The sequence below is a fragment of the Schistocerca cancellata genome, chromosome 12, assembly GCF_023864275.1.
Source record: "Schistocerca cancellata isolate TAMUIC-IGC-003103 chromosome 12, iqSchCanc2.1, whole genome shotgun sequence".
In the NCBI taxonomy this organism is placed as follows: domain Eukaryota; kingdom Metazoa; phylum Arthropoda; class Insecta; order Orthoptera; family Acrididae; genus Schistocerca; species Schistocerca cancellata.
In genome coordinates, this window is record NC_064637.1 from 145,699,411 (window position 1) to 145,719,749 (window position 20,339).

At 42.8% G+C, this 20,339-nt stretch overlaps 1 long non-coding RNA gene across 1 annotated transcript in view; it reads left to right on the forward strand.

The window, feature by feature from the left end:
* The window catches only part of LOC126109746 (uncharacterized), an 81,951-nt gene extending 62,292 nt beyond the window's left edge, over positions 1-19,659 (forward strand). The window contains exons 2-3 of the long non-coding RNA XR_007523721.1: positions 13,386-13,514; positions 18,633-19,659. This is a non-coding gene — a long non-coding RNA (uncharacterized LOC126109746). The remainder of the gene's footprint in view (positions 1-13,385; positions 13,515-18,632) is intronic.
* The last annotated feature ends 680 nt before the right edge of the window (positions 19,660-20,339 follow it).

Below are 20,339 nucleotides of genomic sequence, written 5' to 3' on the forward strand. Positions count from 1 at the left end.
CAGTTCTTCCCCTCCCTCCGGTGATCTCTGCGCTGCCGTCTGTCAGTATGTGGTGTCACTCTGGCATCACCACTGGTCTTCCCTTTGTAATCTCCCCACGGAAATTTACCCTCTACCACGCAATAATTAATAATGGTCAACCAAATCATCCACATTTATTCACTTTTGGAAAGTATCTGATCGGATTTCTAGTAATATATGCGCCGACAGCTCGTCGACGCCAAGGTATTTTTCTAGTAAGATTATACTTTGGAATAACAGAGATACGAGGAGGGTTATTCCAAAAGTAAGGTCCGATTGATTGCCAAATTGAAACCACAGTGAACATCAGAAATGTTTTACTTGTAACAATTAGCTACACCTTTCAGCTACTTCTCTACGTAGTCGCCGTTCTGACTTAGACTTTTGTCATAGCGTTCTACCAACTTTTCAATAGCCTCATCATAGAAGGCAGTCGCCAGTGCTTTCCGCCAATTCTCCACGCTGGCCTACACCTCGTTGTCTGTGTCAAAATGTTGTCGTCAAAGACAGCGGTTCATGTGACCAGAGATGAAACTCAGCGGGAGACAATTGCGGACTGTATTGTGGGTAATCTCACATTTCCATTTGAAAACGATGCAGGAGCATCTTCATTGCCCCTGCAGAATGCGGCTGAGAATTGTCTTGAAGAAGAAACAGCACGACAGTTATGTAATGTTGGCTGCATAGCTTCAGGCGAAATTTCTCACCAGGCCCTCGTACTTGGCGGCAGACACTATTTTCTAGACATCTTTACGCACTCACTGCGAGCTCAGAAATGAGAAGAGCGACGTGATGCTAACTGGGGTTATACTAGAGACACTACCCAACACATCTGTGCAAAGCTTTATCGGATTTTCATAGTCGTTTCCATTTCGCGACCGATCGGACCTTACTTTTGGAATAACCCTCGTAGATGTATTCTCCATGGTTATTATAGAGGGAGAAGGAGTACAGCTTCGGAAGTATCTGTTGGAAGATTGTCGGGTTGCTAAAAGAGACATATTTGCTCTTCTTCTCGCTAAAGCGAGCTATTAAATTTTGTGCCACTAGCGGGTTATTGGTGGATAGAGAAAAACGGTAAACGAAAATTAAGTAAGACTTGGAATCGACAGAAAACGGAACATGTAATGGAGATGGATTGAATATACTATTTTCCTCAGAAATAAGGTTCGTGACCCTTTCATTCTAGAGTGAATGACGAATGAGTTCTCTGTCTGAATCATTGATGATTGCCTTGGCCCTGTAATTAGTGGGGAAGTTTCAGCTGTGACGAAGTCACCGAGTTTTGATAAAATCGTCCAAAAAGGCTTCGTCCACATCTGAAATTCTAAATCTGTCGTAAAAATGAACGAATGGTTCAAACGATCGATTTTTCCCAACCGAATGCAGCGCTTAACAATAATAACAAATGTAAAGATCTTTTCCAGCAAACCAGCCGCTGAATATTAAGACGAAGGGCTCCACCAGACATTCTATTGGGCTGATTCCACGTAAATGAAATAATACATTTAAAACTGTACACAGATAAAGGACAGAGAGAGAGAGAGAGAGAGAGAGAGAGAGAGAGAGAGAGAGAGAGAGAGAGAGCGAATGAAATTCGAGAAAATACTCAGAATCCTCCATTAGCATAATTGTTTGCCTGTCTTATCACGGATCAGCCTCAAGATAAAACAGGAGGCCCTAACTGTATTGTACCGATTTGTGTGTGAGAGTGAAGGGGTAATAAAGGCGACAGATACACCTCTGTACAGACAAAACATTACACCAAGTTAGCGGCAAGCTGCATTCACATACTTTCATCAATTACAGTAGAATTCATTATACCTTCACGGGAACAAGCTCCGGGCTATCAAACCTCCTCTCGGCGCGAGGAGATGCTAGGTTGCATATTGGGCTCTGTCGTTTTAGCCATCGCCATTTGTTAAATAGAGGTCCCCCACCACCCTGTGCTCATTGTGTGGTTCGCCTTTTCCTGACAGAATGCCCTTCTTTTAACCACCTACGTTCTGATTTCTGTATGTCGTCTGAGTTATCGGCCGTTTTAGCGAGCGACGTGCGGGCTGTCGACCGCGCTTTACTTTCCATCTGTCGTAGCAATATGGCGAATAACATTTAATCTTTAGTTCAGGACCTCTATTGTCTTTATGGCGTATTTTACGGCCCTTTCTCCATAAGAAAGTCCCGGTTTTTAGCTGTCTTTCCCTCCGTCGATTGGGCTTATCGTGTAGCCGCTTTTAGCTCCTTTTTCGTCTTCATGTTCTACAGTTCTCAGATGAGAGCGTATGACCTTAGCTGTTTTTGCGCCCTAAACCAAAACAAAACAATGATCATTAGTTTTTGCTAAATTTCCAGATCCTTTGTGTCTCCATATCATTGCTTCCTTCTTAACGTTGCTGCACGTGTGTCGCCCATCACATTGCCCAGGATCTGAAATATCTTCCTCCCTCGCCTCCTCTAAACTTCACCGTACACCTCTAAGACTGTTTTTATAAGCCCCCTCCTTCTTTCTTAATATATGTCCAATTCGGATTCGTTTCCTTCTTTTAATTACACCCTGTTACTGTCTTTTCTCTCCTGTTCTTCTCAGTGTGTCTTCATTTTTGGGGTTCCATACCCCCCCCCCCCCCCCCCCCCCCCCATGAACCATGGACCTTGCCGTGGTGGGGAGGCTTGCGTGCCTCAGCGATACAGATAGCCGTACCGTAGGTGCAACCACAACGGAGGGGTATCTGTTGAGAGGCCAGACAAACGTGTGACGTGTGGTTCCTGAAGAGGGGCAGCAGCCTTTTCAGTAGTTGCAAGGGCAACAGTCTGGATGATTGACTGATCTGGCCTTGTAACAATAACCAAAACGGCCGTGCTGTGCTGGAACTGCGAACGGCTGACAGCAAGGGGAAACTACGGCCGTAATTTTTCCCGAGGGCATGCAGCTTTACTGTATGATTAAATGATGATGGCGTCCTCTTGGGTAAAATATTCCGGAGGTAAAATAGTCCCCCATTCGGATGTCCGGGCAGGGACTACTCAAGGGGATGTCGTTATCAGGAGAAAGAAAACTGGCGTTCTACGGATCGGAGCGTGGAATGTCAGATCCCTTAATCGGGCAGGTAGGTTAGAAAACTTAAAAAGGTAAATGGATAGGTTAAAGTTAGATATAGTGGGAATTAGTGAAGTTCGGTGGCAGAAGGAACAAGACTTCTGGTCAGGTGACTACAGGGTTATAAACACAAAGTCAAATAGGGGTAATGCAGGAGTAGGTTTAATAATGAATAGGAAAATAGGAATACCGGTAAGCTACTACAAACAGCATAGTGAACGCATTATTGTGGCCAAGATAGATACGAAGCCCACACCTACTACAGTAGTACAAGTTTACATGCCAAGTAGCTCTGCAGATGACGAAGAAATTGAAGAAATGTATGATGAAATAAAAGAAATTATTCAGATAGTGAAGGGAGACGAAAATTTAATAGTCATGGGTGACTGGAATTCGAGTGTAGGAAAAGGGAGAGAAGGAAACGTGGTAGGTGAATATGGATTGGGGCTAAGAAATGAAAGAGGAAGCCGCCTGGTAGAATTCTGCACAGAGCACAACTTAATCATAGCTAACACTTGGTTTAAGACTCATGATAGAAGGTTGTATACATGGAAGAACCCTGGAGATACTAAAAGGTATCAGATAGATTATATAATGGTAAGACAGAGATTTAGGAACCAGGTTTTAAATTGTAAGACATTTCCAGGGGCAGATGTGGACTCTGACCACGATCTGTTGGTTATGACCTGTAGATTAAAACTGAAGAAACTGCAAAAAGGTGGGAATTTAAGGAGATGGGACCTGGATAAACTGAAAGAACCAGAGGTTGTACAGAGTTTCAGGGAGAGCATAAGGGAACAATTGACAGGAATGGGGGAAAGAAATACAGTAGAAGAAGAATGGGTAGCTTTGAGGGATGAAGTAGTGAAGGCAGCAGAGGATCAAGTAGGTAAAAAGACGAGGGCTAGTAGAAATCCTTGGGTAACAGGAGAAATATTGAATTCAATTGATGAAAGGAGAAAATATAAAAATGCAGTAAATGAAGCAGGCAAAAAGAAATAAAAACGTCTGAAAAAAGAGATCGACAGCAAGTGCAAAAAGGCTAAGCAGGGATGACTAGAGGACAAATACAAGGATGTAGAGGCTTATCTCACTAGGGGTAAGATAGATACTGCCTACAGGAAAATTAAAGAGACCTTTGGAGATAAGAGAACCACTTGTATGAACATCAAGAGCTCAGATGGAAACCCAGTTCTAAGCAAAGAAGGGAAAGCAGAAAGGTGGAAGGAGTATATAGAGGGTCTATACAAGGGCGATGTACTTGAGGACAATATTATGGAAATGGAACAGGATGTAGATGAAGATGAAATGGGAGATACGATACTGCGTGAAGAGTTTGACAGAGCACTGAAAGACCTGAGTCGAAACAAGGCCCCCGGAGTAGACAACATTCCATTGGAACTACTGACGGCCTTGGGAGAGCCAGTCCTGACAAAACTCTACCATCTGGTGAGCAAGATGTATGAAACAGGCGAAATACCCTCAGACTTCAAGAAGAATATAATAATTCCAATCCCAAATAAAGCAGGTGTTGACAGATGTGAAAATTACCGAACTACCAGTTTAATAAGCCACAGCTGCAAAATACTAACACGAATTCTTTATAGACGAATGGAAAAACTAGTAGAAGCCAACCTCGGGGAAGATCAGTTTGGATTCCGTAGAAATACTGGAACACGTGAGGCAATACTGACCTTACGACTTATCTTAGAAGGAAGATTAAGGAAAGGCAAACCTACGTTTCTAGCATTTGTAGACTTGGTGAAAGCTTTTGACAATGTTGACTGGAATACTCTCTTTCAAATTCTAAAGGTGGCAGGGGTAAAATACAGGGAGCGAAAGGCTATTTACAATTTGTACAGAAACCAGATGGCAGTTATAAGAGTGGAGGGGCACGAAAGGGAAACAGTGGTTGGGAAGGGAGTGAGACAGGGTTGTAGCATCTCCCTGATGTTATTTAATCTGTATATTGAGCAAGCAGTAAAGGAAACAAAAGAAAAATTCGGAGGAGGTATTAAAATCCATGGAGAAGAAATAAAAACTTTGAGGTTCGCCGATGACATTGTAATTCTGTCAGAGACAGCAAAGGACTTGGAAGAGCAGTTGAACGGATTGGACAGTCTCTTGAAAGGAGGATATAAGATGAACATCAACAAAAGCAAAACAAGGATGATGGAATGTAGTCGAGTTAACTCGGGTGATGCTGAGGGAATTAGATTAGAAAATGAGACACTTAAAGTAGTAAAGGAGTTTTGCTATTTGGGGAGCAAAATAACTGATGATGGTCGAAGTAGAGAGGATATAAAATGTAGACTGGCAATGGCAAGGAAAGCATTTCTGAAGAAGAGAAATTTGTTAACATCGAGTATAGATTTAAATGTCAGGAAGTCATTTCTGAAAGTATTTGTATGGAGTGTAGCCATGTATGGAAGTGAAACATGGACGGTAAATAGTTTGGACAAGAAGAGAATAGAAGCCTTCGAAATGTGGTGCTACAGAAGAATGCTGAAGATTAGATGGGTAGATCACATAACTAATGAGGAAGTATTGAATAGGATTGGGGAGAAGAGAAGTTTGTGGCACAACTTGACCAGAAGAAGGGATCGGTTGGTAGGACATGTTCTGAGGCATCAAGGGATCACCAATTTAGTATTGGAGGGCAGCGTGGAGGGTAAAAATCGTAGGGGGAGACCAAGAGATGAATACACTAAGCAGATTCAGAAGGATGTAGGTTGCAGTAGGTACTGGGAGATGAAGAAGCTTGCACAGGATAGAGTAGCATGGAGAGCTGCATCAAACCAGTCTCAGGACTGAAGACCACAACAACAACAACACCTCCAATTGTAAAAACGGGACCCTTAGAGCACCACTTTGTTGGTCTCTGCCCGTCTATCTGTCTGTCCGGCTATTTTCTCAGAAATGGGTAGGCATATCAAGCTGAAATTTATGTCACATAATAAGGTTAAAAAATGGTTCAAATGGCTTTGAGCACTGTGGGACTTAACTTCTGAGGTCACCAGTCCCCTAGAACTTAGAATTACTTAAACCTAATGCTCTGGCCTTCTCCACCAGACATCACGGCGCCTAGAGTATCAGCAACTTAACTGACAGCCTGCAGCCGCGGGTTGCCCGCTTCGCAGGAACAACGAAGCACTACACAAACGACAGGCAATATTGATGAACGGCTACAACAACAACAACAACAACAACAACACAGCAAAGACACTAGCGGCCACCAGGGGCCACTACCGGCCCACATAAACATATGGAAGAGATCGCTGCAGATCCTGGAACTATTTTCACACGTCAAACCACGTGATGGAAAATGCTCAGAGGTACTCATCCGCTGCAGCGCTATAAATGCCGGTGCTCGGCCGCACATCGGCAGTTCATCGACCACCAGCAGACGTGGATAGCTGCCGCTCCGGCAGCCCGGCTTGGATCTTCTCGCTGATCTCTTTTTTTTTTAAGCCTAAAGGATTTATTGGTGGCCAACTCCTTCTACTCCATTGATGAATTTCTTAGTAAAACCAACTGATTTGTATATAAGTACAACATAACTTCTGCACAATTTCAGTGCAGTAATGTGTTCATTGAAAATGTGCGTCTCTCTCTCTCTCTCTCTCTCTCTCTCTCTCTCTCTCTCTCTGTGTGTGTGTGTGTGTGTGTGTGTGTGTGTGTGTGTAAGTATAATCTAACTTCTGCACCATTTCAGTGCAGTGATGTGTTCATTGTAAATAAGTATTACAGTAGTTGTATTACATGTGTATTACCTTATAAATAAATAAAAAACTTTTTTATTTTAAATTCAGTGCATTAGTATTTGTAAAATGGCTCTTAGTGTTCATTAAAAAATGACGATCATTCCACTTGGGACCTGTGGAATGGTACACTAGCTTATTTGTTTTAGTTGTGAATATTTGTCATGTATTGTTGTTTTTCTGACATGTTCCACATCCTGGAGGACCTCCTCACTACGGATCAATTGGAATGAAAGTAAATCTAATCTAAAAATCTAAAATCTGGATTAGGCTTCGTATATCGGAGAAGTCTCTGGCGGACACTAGTAGGACATTATTTCAGTTGTTTTCTATATTATTCTTGTATGTAGTTGTGATTCGAGGACGGATCACTGTTTTGTGTTGGTGTTATACTTGGAGAATTTGTTTTGGTTAATTGAACAGTGCAATAAATTGTTTTCGAACTTTGATCGTTGGTTTCTTCTGCTTACGCAGACATATCACCTAACTAACCTAAGGACATCACACACATCCATGCCCGAGGCAGGATTCGAACCTGCGGCCATAGTGGTTATGCGGTTGCAGACTGTAGCGCCTAGAAGCGCTCGGCCACTCCGGCCGGCCATAATAAGGTCTACAGTATCTTGGCGATGTAAAAAAGTGAAGCTTCTGAAGTCAATGCAGTCAAAAGATATGGCCATTTGTGTCACATATTTTGATGAGTTTGCTTCCGTGGGGATCCACAGCCGCTAAATGTCTTATAAAAGAACACATTGTCCGTTGTAGGCTGTATCGCGCTTTATTAAAATCGTGCTATTAGCTAGTTTCGCCTGTGAGCCATTATCAAGCACATCTGCTATGTGATGTATAACATCACGATCATCACATTATGTCGTATGCGGCCTCTAGTTTTATGTATGCGATACAAAAGAATGTGGTGAGCACGATATGTAGTACATCACATAGCAAATGTGCTTGATAATGCTTCACGGCCGAAGCTAGCTAACAGTACGATTTTAATAAAGCATAATACAGGCAACAATGGACAATGTATTCTGTTATTAGACATATTTTGATACTCGCAAACTCGACATCAAAACCTACAGAGGACCTCCAGTTGACCTAGAACCGTGAAACTTGGCAACAATCAAGGTTTTACACTGTAAACAAAAGAAAAAATCCGAAAATTGCTAATGCATATCACACAAAAATGTTTCTTATATTATTTGTTATCAGACTGTCCGTCTCTCGGTCCGTCTGCCGGGATCCATTTTTCTCGGGAAATTTATGTCACATGCTAAAATCTATGGTACCTTATTGCATAAAAATTTTAAGCTTCTGAGTCAATACAATCAACAGATACCGCCATTTATGTCACATATTTTGATACTCGCAAACTCACTCATCAGAACTTGTAGCGTCCTTCCTACTGATGTAAAATAATGAAATTTAGAAAAAGCAAGGTTTCACACTACAAATAAAGAAAAAATCCGAAAATTGCTGGTTTGTAATTATATCCAACGAAAACAATATTTTTGGTCATTTTCTTTCTCCATCTGTCTGTTTGTCTGTTAAGACCCTTAGTTTGGCGTATCAAATTCAAAATTATGTCACATACTATGGTCTATGATCCCCTGTCTGCGCAAAAATTATAAGCTTCTAAGTCAGCGAAGCCAACAGATAACGAACGCTATTGATGTCACCTATTTGGATACTCGCAAAGTCACTCATCAAAACCTATAGGATGCTTCCCGTTGACCTAGAAAGTGGTGGAATCACTGGGACCGATGTCTTGCCACTATCAATGTCGATAACAGGCAAAAATATCGATATCCTCGATTTACAGCACGGATGAACCGTCTACATTCCTAATTAAGTTTGTACGAAACCCTCAGTGCGTGAGTCGTGCTCACACCTGACCGGTTTTCCACTCTATCCATCCATCGTATTCTTTCCATCATCCTCCATGTCAACATTTCGAAAGCCTCCAGCCTTGCTCTGTCTTTCTTCTTCAGTGTCCACGTTTCAGAACAATGCAGGAGGACACTCCATAGTATCAACTAATCATCCAGACTAACAACTAAACACCATAAAATATACTAAAAGGAAACCAAATATTAGTCATATCGGTTCATCAGAGCCGTATCGTTACATTGTATGTCGCCTGAGCTCCACCACGACAATTCTTCCATGGCCACAAATGTTACACTGATGAGCCAAAGAAACTGGTACACCTGCCGAATATCGTGGAGGGCCCCACGAGTATGCATTAGTGCTGAAACACGACGTGAATGGACCCGACTTATATCTGAAATAGTGCTCGAGGGAATTAACACCATGGAGCGCTGTCCATAAATCCGTGAGAGTACGAGGGGTGGAGATCGTTTCTCAACAGCATCCCAGATATGCTCAATAATGTTCATATATGGGGAGTTTGGTGGCCAGCGGAAGTGTTTAAACTTAGAAGAGTGTTCCTGGAGCCACTCTGTAGTAATTCTGGAGGTGTGGGGTGTCGCATTGTCCTGCTGGAATTGCCCAAGTCCGTCGGAACGCACAATGGACATGAATTGATGCAGGTGATCACACAGGATGCTCACGTACGTGTAGGTCACGTGTACGAAGAGTCGTATCTAGACCTGTCAGGGGCCCCACATCACTCCAACTGCACACGCACCACAACATTACACAGCCTCCACCAGCTTTAACAGTCCACTGCTGACATGCAAGGTCCATGAGGTTTTCTCCATACCCATACCCGTCGATTCGGTAGATACAATTTGAAACGAGACTCGTTCGACCAGGCAACATGTTTCAAGACATCAACAGTCCAATGTCGGTGTTCACGGGCCTTGGCGAGGCGTAAAGCTTTGTATCATGCAGTCATCAAGGGTACACGAGCGGGTCTTCGGCTACGAAAGCCTACTTCGATGATGTTTCGTCGAATGGTTCGCACGTCGACACTTGTTGATGGCCCAGCATTGAAATCTGCAGAAATTTGCGGAAAGGTTGCACTTCTGTCACGTGGAACGATTCTCTTCAATCATCGCTGGCCTGGTCCTGGCAAGATCTTTTTCCGGCGGCAGCGATTTCGGAGAGTTGATGTTTTACCAGATTCCTGATATTCACGGTACACTCGTGAAATGGTCGTGCGGGAAAATCCCCACTTCATTACTGCCTCGTAGACGCTGTGTACCACCGCTTGTGTGCCGACTATAAGACCACGTTCATATTCACTTAAATGTTGATAACTTTCTACCGTATCTGCCTTCGTCGTCGGCGTTGTCGTTGTTGCCGTGAGGCACCGTTATACCAAGTGGAAAGGCGCGTCGATCTTAGAGCATGAGATATGGCAACCTTAAGTCATTGACAACACACAACGGTCACGGTAGCACCTGATTCCAGAATAGCTGCAGTAGTCAGGATCTACGAACTACCCCCTCTTGACCAGGTCCCCAAAACTTAACGCGTAACGAGATCCCTTCGAAGCAAATTGTCATAACGATCGTCTATAAAGGCTTCGTACAACGATAAGAAATGTTACAGTTTATCGAATAATAACAGATACGACCAAACTGTCTTGTTTCTTCTGTTTTATTTAACGTAACTTTGTTCACAGTTTTATTTCGCATTCACCACTCACTCACAGTCTGATGTGGAGTATATGCGAGTGCCTGAACCCTAACTCCCAAGTTTCATCGAAACCCTTCGATGAACAGTTTTGGTTGCTCGACACCGACAGTCAATGATAATGATATAGGTCTTCTCCTTTTCATAAATTGGAGCCGGCTCTCCGCGACATAATTAAAAAAAAAGAAAACAGTCTCAATACCGTGTCCCTCGTGAGATGCGTATAGATTTATCCCGGAATTGACGGCCCTGTAGGTGTACTCAATTTCATGACCACACGTCGCTATCCGCGATTTCGTGTAACTAAAAAGGCAGACACAGAAAGTTATGTTGAAGAAAGAAACAAAGCCAAACAGATAATTGCAGCATCCAAGAAGAAATCGTGGGAAGACTTTGGAAACAGGTTGGAGACTATGGGTCAAGCTGCTGGAAAACCATTCTGGAGTGTAATTAGCAGTCTTCGAAAGGGAGGTAAGAAGGAAATGACAAGTATTTTGGACAGGTCAGGAAAACTGCTGGTGAATCCTGTGGATGCCTTGGGCAGATAGAGGGAATATTTTGAAGAGTTGCTCAATGTAGGTGAAAATGCGATCAGTAATGTTTCAGATTTCGAGGTAGAATGGGATAGGAATGATGATGGAAATAGGATCACATTTGAGGAAGTGGAAAAAATGGTCAATAGATTGCAGTGCAATAAAGCGGCTGGGGTGGATGAAATTAAGTCGGAACTCATCAAATACAGTGGAAAGTCAGGTCTTAAATGGCTACACAGGATAATTGAAATGGCCTGGGAGTCGGGACAGGTTTCATCAGACTGGACAAAAGCAGTAATCACACCAATCTTTAAACATGGAAACAGAAAAGATTGTAACAACTACAGAGGTATCTCTTTAATCAGCGTTGTGAGTAAAATCTTCTCAGGTATTGTTGAAAGGAAAGTGCGAGTATTAGTTGAGAACCAATTGGATGAAAATCAGTGTGGGTTTAGGCCTCTTAGAGGTTGTCAGGACCAGATCTTTAGCTTACGGCAAATAATGGAGAAGTGTTATGAGTGGAACAGGGAATTGTATCTATGCTTTATAGATCTAGAAAAGGCATATGACCGGGTTCCTAGGAGGAAGTTATTGTCTGTTCTACAAGATTATGGAATAGGAGGCAAACTTTTGCAAGCAATTAAAGGTCTTTACATGGATACTCAGGCAGCAGTTAGAGTTGACGGTAAATTGAGTTCATGGTTCAGAGTAGTTTCAGGGGTAAGACAAGGCTGCAACCTGTCTCCACTGTTGTTCATATTATTTATGGATCATATGTTGAAAACAATAGACTGGCTAGGTGCGATTAAGATATGTGAACACAAAATAAGCAGTCTTGCATATGCGGATGACTTAGTTGTGATGGCAGATTCGATTGAAAGTTTACAAAGTAATATTTCAGAGCTAGATCAGAAATGTAAGGACTATGGTATGAAGATTAGAATCTCCAAAACGAAAGTAATGTCAGTGGGAAAGAAATATAAACGGATTGAGTGCGAAATAGGAGGAACAAAGTTAGAACAGGTGGACGGTTTCAAGTACTTAGGAAGCATATTCTCACAGGACGGCAACATAGTGAAAGAACTGGAAGCGAGGTGTAGCAAAGCTAAGGCAGTAAGCGCTCAGCTACGATCTACTCTCTTCTGCAAGAAGGAAGTCAGTACCAAGACGAAGTTATCTGTGCACCGTTCAATCTTTCGACCAACTTTGTTGTATGGGAGCGAAAGCTGGGTGGATTCAGGTTACCTTATCAACAAGGTTGAGGTTACGGATATGAAAGTAGCTAGGATGATTGCAGGTACTAGTAGATGGGAACAATGGCAGGAGGGTGTCCACAACGAGGAAATCAAAGAAAAACTGGGAATGAACTCTATAGATGTAGCAGTCAGGGCGAACAGGCTTAGATGGTGGGGTCATGTTACACGCATGGGAGAAGCAAGGTTACCCAAGAGACTCATGGGCTCAGCAGTAGAGGGTAGGAGGAGTCGGGGCAGACCGAGGAGAAGGTACCTGGATTCGCTTAAGAATGATTTTGAAGTAATAGGTTTAACATCAGAAGAGGCACCAATGTTAGCACTGAATAGGGGATCATGGAGGAACTGTATAAGGGGGGCTATGCTCCAGACTGAACGCTGAAAGGCATAATCAGTCTTAAATGATGATGATGATGAAATGCCCTTTTGTTACTCTGATTGTACACCGTAGTTATTTAAAACTCGCCCCTATATTTTTTCACTACGCACAATTAGCACTTCTTTACTTGTTTATTTCTAAGAGTAAACGAAAAATGACACCGTATCATCGGCTTCGTCGATATAAAGCAAAACACCTCAATATGCCCAATTTTACCTCTTCTTATAGGATCGGCTACCTTACTCATTAATTTACTACATATTATTTCCAATAACACTAAACAGGTATCGCCGTTATATTTTAATTGTATTCAAAAGTATGTTATTTATTATTATGACCGACCAAATCGTAACAAATCGCGCGGCGTGCGTTTTTAACGATAGCTTTACGCTCGCCCAGTCTTTATTAATGCAATATTATACATAAATATAGAGACAGGACCGAAAGATCGATCGCTCTACCGTAACCAATAGAGGTAAATACGCTATTCAAGTTCCGTTACATCTATCTTGACTCGTATTGTTACAACCTGCCATTCTAGCAGCAGTAACCGATCTAACAACTGCGCCAGACACCTGTTTTATATAAGAGTTGCCGACCACTGCGCCGTATTCTGCCTGTTTAGATACTTCTGTATTTGAATACGCATGCCTATACCAGTTTCTTTGGAGCTCCAGTGTGCTCGTCAGTTACTTAACAAACTTAATGTTAAACTGCAGCAATGTGTTTTTTCAGGCATTGCTGCTGTTGGGCACCTTGGCGTTACTCTACTGTGTCGCCGCCACCGCTGCCACAGCGGACGATGCTGCAGCTCAGGCCGATGCGTCGGACTTGTCCAGTGAAGATGCAGCCCGGGCTATCAAGGTAGGCCGCCTCGCGCTCATACAGACACCTCCAGCTACGGCTGCCACTGTCTGCCTGCTGCACCCCTAGCAACTGGGCCGGCTGCTGTGGCCGAGAGGTTCTAGGCGCTTCAGTCCGGACCCGCGCGACTGCTACTGCCGCAGGTTCGAATCCTGCCTCGGGCATGGATGTGTGTGATGTCCTTCGGTTAGTTACGTTTAAGTAGTTCTAAGTTCCAGGGGAGTGATGACCTCAGAAGTAAAGTCCCATAGTGCTCAGAGCCATTTGAACCATTTGAACTTAACACCTGGGCCCACGCTTTCCTTCCACGTGTGGTCGTCGTCTCCCACAGATAATTTACTGCGAACGTCTGGCCATCTCGATTTAGGTGTGAAGTCAACTGAAGGGCTCGGCAAGAGAAAGTACTAGCCCCAACCAGCCTATTTTGACTTCCGCAAGGCGTTCGATACAGTTCCCCATAGTCGTTTAATGAACAAAGTAAGAGCATATGGACTATCAGACCAATTCTGTGATTGGATTGAAGATTTCCTAGATAACAGAACGCATCATGTCATTCTCAATGGAGAGAAGTCTTCCGAAGTAAGAGTGAATTCAGGTCTGCCGTAGGGGAGTGTCGTAGGACCGTTGCTATTCACAATATACATAAATGACCTTGTGGATGACATCGGAAGTTCACTGAGGCTTTTCGCAGATGATGCTGTAGGATATCGAGAGGTTGTAGCAATGGAAAATTGTTCTGAAATGCAGGAGGATCTGCAGCGAATTGACGCATGGTGCAGGGAATGGAAATTGAATCTCAATGTAGACAAGTGTAATGTGCTGCGAATACATAGAAAGAACCTTTATCATTTAGCTACAATATAGCAGGTCAGCAACTGGAAGCAGTTAATTCCATAAATTATCTGGGAGTACGCATTAGGAGTGATTTAAAATGGAATGACCGTATGAAGTTCATTGTCGGTAAAGCAGATGCCAGACTGAGATTCATTGGAAGAATCCTAAGGAAATGCAATCCGAAAACAAAGGAAGTAGGTTACGGTACGCTTGTTCGCCCACTGTTTGAATACTGCTCAGCAGTGTGGGATCCGTACCAGATAAGGTTGATAGAAGTGATAGAGAAGATCCAACGGAGAGCAGCGCGCTTCGTTACAGGATGATTTAGTAATCGCGAAAGCGTTACGGAGATGATAGATAAACTCCAGTGGAAGACTGTGCATGAGAGACGCTCAGTAGCTCGGTACGGGCTCTTGTTGAAGTTTCGAAAACATATCTTCACCGAGGAGTCAAGCAGTATATTGCTCCCTCCTACGTATATCCCGCGAAGAGACCATGAGGATAAAATCAGAGAGATTAGAGCTCACACAGAGGCATACCGACAATCCTTCTTTCCACGATCAATACGAGACTGGAATAGAAGGGAGAACCTCCGCCACACAGCGTCAGGTGGCTTGCGGAGTATGGATGTAGATGTAGATGTAAATTATACACTGACGAAAAAAAATGTCGCAACATCAACAAGGAGTTGTGCGACGTAAACGACAGTTGGGATGCACGTTTCTACATCTGAAAGATGTCTGTTCAGTTTTCACGACAACCGCATTCTTAGCGCTGCTATGAGGATGCAAATCGGGTTTGCTTTAAATACAAGTCGTGAGCGTTAGTCACCTTTGAGACTGGATGTGATGAGTTGATGATAGTGAAAAATGGCTTTAAAGCGACAATGACGCCGATATCAACACCTCACTGAGCTTCAAGAGGTCGTGTAATAGCGGTACGAGAAAATAGATGTTGCTTCTGAGATATTGCAGAAAGACTTGGCAGGAATGCAGCCACTGCACAGGATTGCTGGTGGCGATAGTCGTGGGAACGTACGGTTGCAAGAAGACTCGGCTCCAGACTAGAGATGGAGATCCGCTCTTGAACTAATTCATAGAGTGAACAATCAGTGATTCAGAAAAAGAAAAAAAGAACGGTAGCTCCAAACATTTCCCACGGCAGAGAGAGAGAGAGAGAGAGAGAGAGATGGAGCATATCAGCAGCGCCTCTGCTGGTCAGAGCACAGTGCACGCCACACAACACAGCCAGCGCCGGCCTCTGCCCTGCTTCTACCTTGGCTGCCTGCATTGTGCAGTGCTCCATTGGATTTTGTGTTTCACATATGCCGTGCCGTCTCTGTGCGTCGTCTGCCGCGTGCAGTGTCGCACTCTGTCGGCGATCGTTTCAGTCGCACGTCCTGCCCTCTGGGCAGCTGATGCGAGCAACAGGACAGAGAGCCACCTAGCGGATAACATAGGAACTACTTGCAACAATCTGCTCGCAAGGGAATGGACGATTTGTCTCGGAGCGGGTGAGTTCACCGCTCCCCCCCACCCTCGGAACTCGCCCGTTCAACGCTCACCCCACCGTCTCGACTCTAGCCAGAACGTTGAGCAAAGCGACTCAGGTGTCACTCTGGTCTCTGCGGTCTCAGCTCACGCAGTAATACAGCTCGCGGCTCGACCTGCTCGACTCAGCGCCTCTGCATCGGAGTTCGTCCCTACTGGATATTGTTCTTCGTAGTAATACCGCTATGTATATTACATTATTATGTTATGTATACATCAATTGTTTTTATTTTATTTTTATTTGTTTAAACTGATTAGATTAGGTTCCTGATGACTCCTCTTACCATAGGATTTTTATTATGGACACTCGAATTTACGCTTTAATTACGAGCGAACCGATAAATGTATCGCAAAATGTGATACACCAATATTTTCCTTGTTTTATTCTGCGTAAGGCTATATGCAGCACTTTCGTTTTACAGTCAGATTTATATTTAGCGATTTTAGGCGTCTTCAGAAGGAAACGTTCACTTTAAAAATATATGGCTTGCGATGTATTTGTATGAGGTTAATGAAATTTTAATACATTATAGCCAAATATATTGTTAATGTAAATCTCAAGTTACAACATTTTCCGATCACCCAAAAAACCACGATAGTGCAAAATAAATCAATAATCAAAAACTTTGTCATATCGTGGAAATTTCAATAAACAATACAAAATTCTTACTCATTATCTGTGTTCAAGATCAAAATACAGGTATAGTACTGGAATAAACCAAGTTTAAAGGGCAATGTGCCTTCCATTTATTTTCTACTGTAAATGAGTGGTGAGTCATGAAAAAGAGCTAATTCATTTCAGGGAGTGAACAGTTCTGGTCCAATCTCTGAAAAGAACAGTTTTGCCCATCTCTACTCCAGACGACCACGTGGCGCCTCTGGCGCATCGTACTCCACCTGCAGCAGGGCTTTGAGCAGCAGCTGGCACCACAGTGACACAACGAACTGTTACAAATTGGGTACTTCAAGGACAGCTGCAAGCCAGACGCCCTGTAGAGTGAACTCCATTGATCACAAGCACCATCATTTTGGATTCAGTGGTGTCAACCGAGAGCTCACTGGACGGCCGGGTGGGCGTCGATTGCGTTTCCTGATGGAAGTTGATTCTGCCTCAGTGCCAGTGATGGTTAGAAGGTGGTCAGTTGATGGCCTGCAACCAACCTCTCTGTGTACTAGACACACTGGATCTACGCCTGGAATATGATTTACTATGACAGTAGAAGCACTCTCGTGGTTATCCCAGGCACCCTGACTGCAAAATTGTATGTCAGTTTGGTGATTTGAACTGTTGTGCTGCTATTCATGAACAGTACTTTAGGAGGTGTTTTCCAACAGGATAAAGTTCGTCCACACACTGCTATTGTAACCCAGCATGCTCTACATAGTTGTTGCCTTGGCCTGCTCGATTACCAGATCTGACTTCAGTCGAACACGAACACATATGGGACGTCATCAGACGACAACTCCTGCATCATACACATACGACATTGGCCATCTCTATAATGGCTGACTAAGTGCAACACGCACGGAACATCCCACAAACTGATATTCTGCACCTGTAAAACACAATGTGTGCCATTTCATTCTTGTGTTCAACATTCTGCTGGTTACACCGGTTGTTAAGGTATCAGCATTGCACAATGCAACGGCTTTTCTAACGTCTACTTTAACTAGTGAGCGTGGAGCGTTAATCACATAAATATGTTACCTAGACATAAGTATTCCCGAAATTTCATTACTCTACATTAATTGTTTTTTTGGTGTTTGGATTTTCTTTGTGTCAATGTATGTGTTAAATTCAAATAAAAGAAGATAAAAACAAAAACACATAACAATTAAGCATATGCAGGTATAGACCCATTGCTTTTACCGCCTCATTTTAAGAACTTCGTTTGACTTATAATATTATACGAGGGTATTCTGAAAACGAATGCCTCCTTATTTTTAATGTAAAAACTATTAAAGATTTTTAAATAAAAACTTTATTAATATTCTATATCTTTATTCTTCATGTCTACGCATTTGTTTCTCAGCATTATTATCCTTGTGCTGAACACATTTCTACTAATGTGAGACCAGTTTGTTGATACCGTCGCTATATACAGTCTGCTCGCTCACTTCTACTTGCACTGCTTCATCAGTATCAAACTGAGGTCCTCTAACATATTCTTTAAGCTCTGGAAACACATGAAAACAGGTCGGGCCCAAGTCGGGACTGTAAGGAGGTTAAATAGTGACAAATCGTGGGACTGTTGCTCCGTTACAAATTGCCATTGTCATAAGTTTGGTTGTATATTACTTCCTTGCACAAACACTCAACAAAATGACCACAACAACGACGTTCGATAATCCTTACTTACGTCATGCTCCCAGAGCGCCATTCATGAATGGAACAAGGCAATGAGAAAAAGATAGTCATAGCAAAAAAACCTCCATCACACGCCACTGAATGGCTTAAGGAGTATAGATGTCGAAGTCAACAAGTTCTGCTCATAAAATGAATCAAGGTACTATCATAGACAATTTTGTCAAAAACATTTGCAAATGTGAGGTAGGTCTGTCATGGTATTGCCACTAACCGGGTAGGTAAGGCTTGTGCTGTTTGTAATTCAGCCCAACAACAGGTTCAGTTGCAATGGATTCTTACTCAAAGATCCCATGCATAAAATAGACTTGTATGTTTCACCGCTAACATTTCCTTCCAAATGTTGACCACATCTGTTCTGTTTCACAGGTGCTCTTGAAGAAGAAGATGTCTGTGGTGATCAAGAAGAAACCACACCAGCAGGGTGGAACAAGGCCCCAACTTGAGCCAGATCCCTTGCAAGTCCAGACACCCCCACCTGGAACAACCCTCTGGGAAGATCCAAAACCTCCCCAATCTGATGAAAGTGGGAATGAAGCAGGACTGCAGCAGACACAAGAACCAGAACCCGCTGAAGATGAGACAGACACGGAGGAACCCCAAGAACCAGAAAGCACTGTAGATGAGACAGATCCAGAAGAGGCCACAGAACCAGAACTCGACGCATCTACTATCGAATAGTGAAGGAGATGTGCTGGGCTTGCCACAAATACGCATAATTACATCACCTCCTCGCTCCACAGAGAAGTCTTACCCCATTTAAGTGGTAAATAAAGTGTGCTACACAGCAACAGAGCACTATTCACTTTCACAGGAGGTATCAAACACATTAAATTAAATTAAAGAATAGTGTCGTGATGTTTCTATCTATAGCAGTGACTAACATCGATTGTGCTTCGCTGCTGAAGTTGATTGGCTGGACCAGTCAAATTGTCAGACAGTCAAAGTAGGTATAGTTCCATTTCATTAGTGAAAGATCCCTCATATACAGTACAGGGAAAGGCAGGAATAAAGTATTGAACAGAGGTTATTACTCTAGAATGTTACACAGCATAGATGAAGACAGTGGTCCGATACCTCGGAAGAGGTTTTCTTTGTCGAAACTATGGCTTTCTGTCGGACCAGCTATCACTGGATGGATAAAAATATCCCTTTATCTTCCTTCTGCTACTGCATAGTTTCAGATGTGAAGCTATTTTCAAATATTTGTATGAAATATGTATCATTATAACGTAGATAAATATCAAAAACCACTGGTTGCATAACAGAAATAGTAACATGTGGAAGTACCAATCAAAATGGATGTACTTACATTAACATTGACGTACTCATCAATTAATGCAGCGGTAGAAACGGATAGTAGTTAGTAATAAAATTAAACAGACATAATAAAAGTGGTAGGCATGTAGTAAAAGAGAACTTGAATTATTGAGAGACTTTACCACGTTCCCTGAGTTCACAATTCAGAGGTGACTACAGGTGCAATTAGCTCTCTCATCTAGCAGCACTGGGGTAAGAACACACGGGACTACCTATGGCACACCTTGCAGCCATCTAGTCCAAAGTACCACTGAACAACACATGCTACAATCTGTGTGAGTTATTAAAATATTATTACAGTACCCTCTGTCAACCTAAGAAAGTGAGATAGTGCAAAAGTGTGGATGGAAGAGAAAAAATGACTTTATTGTGTGCAGGGATCATTCTGTCAGCAGAGGAATAACTAATACTACTGCAGGCACGAGCTGGTAAATTCTTTATTACACATGACAAATATTTTCACAATAAAATACAAATTAAGGCCTCATATAATATCCTTCACTTCTCGGAAGGTAAACAATAAAAAAAGATGAAGAAATTGTGCAAAGTTGAAAACAAAAGCCGGCCATGGTGGCCGAGCGGATCTAGGCGCTACAGTCTGGAGCCGCGCGACCGCTATGGTCGCAGGTTCGAATCCTGCCGCAGATATGGATGTGTGTGATGTCCTTAGGTTACTTAGGTTTAATTAGTTCTAAGTTCTAGGGGACTGATGACCTTAGAAGTTAAGTTCCATAGTGTTCAGAACCATTTGAACCA